The sequence below is a fragment of the Chrysochloris asiatica genome, unplaced genomic scaffold (assembly GCF_000296735.1).
Source record: "Chrysochloris asiatica unplaced genomic scaffold, ChrAsi1.0 scaffold00103, whole genome shotgun sequence".
Classification (NCBI taxonomy): domain Eukaryota; kingdom Metazoa; phylum Chordata; class Mammalia; order Afrosoricida; family Chrysochloridae; genus Chrysochloris; species Chrysochloris asiatica.
Window position 1 is genome coordinate 5,699,867 of NW_006408621.1, and position 1,952 is coordinate 5,701,818.

Sequence of the window (1,952 nt, forward strand, 5' to 3'; positions counted from 1 at the left end):
GTTTATATAATTATAACTTAGAGATTAAATGACAAGTACTAAATAAAATTAAAATAATTGTGGTAATTTTTGGTTTACTATGCATACCAACCTGTCGTGGATGGAGTTTAAATTTTGAGACCTTCATTTAATGATGTGACACAACTCAAAGGGAGAAGAAACAGCTTCAAATATCTATTAATAATTAGAATGTAGAATACACAAAGTAAGATTTTAAAAAGAATAAAATATGAAATGGATTTCATAACGATAGATATGTTAGGCCTTTGTGAGCTGAAATGAACTTCTCTTGGTCAATCCTGCCATCATATTGTTTATTATGTTGGAAAACAAACTGAAGTACACTACTGTCTGTGGTAGGATAATATCCATACACCTGTGAGAAAGACCAGTTATAGTACAGTTATTCAAATTTATACACCAACCACTAAAACCAGTGATTATGAAACTGAAGAATTCTACAACTTCTTCAGTCTGATCAAACATGCAATCAAGATGCACTGACAATTACTGGTGATTGGAATGTGAACATTGGAAACAAAGAGAAAGGATCAATAGTTGGAAAATAAGGCTTTAGTGATAGAAATGATACTGAAGATTGCAAGATACAATTTTACAAGACAAATGGCTTGTTCATTGCAAATACGTTTTTAATAAAAACATAAAAGGTGACTATACACACGAATTTCACTAGGTGGAAAACACAGGAATCTAATTGACTGTATCTGTGGAAGAGACAGTGGAAAAGCTCAATATCATTAGCCAAAACAAGGTTAGAGACTGACTGTGGAACAGACCATCAATTGCTAATGTGCAAGTTCAAGCTGAACATGAAGAAAATTAAAATTAGTCAACAAGAGTGCAAATATGACCTTGAGTATATCCCACCTGAAACTTAGAGACCATCTCAAGAACAGATTTGATACACTGGACACTAATGAAAAAAAATCTGAAGAATTGTGGCATGAACACAAAAATCTCATATAGGAAGGAAAGACAGGAAAGAAAGAGGAGACTCTGAAACTTGTTCTTGAGCATAGAGAAGCTAAAGCAAATGGAAGAAACAAAGCAAAAGAGTTAAACAGAAAACTTCAAAGGACAGCCCAAGAAGACAAAGTCAAAAATTAAACAAGAAATGCAAATCTATCAGAAAACATATCCTTAGGTTAAAATCTTCAGACAAACCAAAATTGAGAGAAATTATTATTTGAAAGTGTGTGTGTGTGTGTGTGTGTGTGTGTGTGTGTATATATATATATATACATATACATATATATGGAATCTTTCACACACAATGACTTTAAGCCAATGGGAGCACACTGGAAAAAGGAATGAAAAGGAACAGGAAGAATATGGGCAAATATAAGTGCGTATTGATTCCTAAAACAAAAACAAAAACAAAAGTCTCATGGGATTTTAAGTATATGTGATATTAAAGTGCATGACAATGATATAAAAAGCAGGAAGTAGGTAAACTTAATTAAAGTGTCATAAATTCCTGTGTTGTTGTTGTTGTTGGAGTGAGTTCCGACTCATAGCGACCCTGTACAAGGTTTCTGAGGCTGTAAATCTTTACAGGAGCAGAAAGCCTCATCTTTCTCCCACGGAAGAGCTGGTAGTTTCGAACTGCTGACCCTGAGGCTCACAGCCCAATCCGTAACCACTGGTAGATTAAAAATTGAGTTTTGTAAATCAAAGATGCATATTGCAATCTCTAAGGTAGTGACTTTGTTATCTAATGTGGCAATAACAGAAAGAATACAAGTGAGTATTTCCTGTATCTTTGGGGGTACTATAGGATGAGCTCTGGACTACTAACCAAAGTGTCAGCAATTTAAATCCACCAGTCACTCTACAGGAGAAAGATGAGGCTTTTAGCTCCCGTACAGATTTACAGATTTAGAAACCCTATCCAGGCTCACTCTGAGTCTGAATGGACTCTGTGGTGGTGA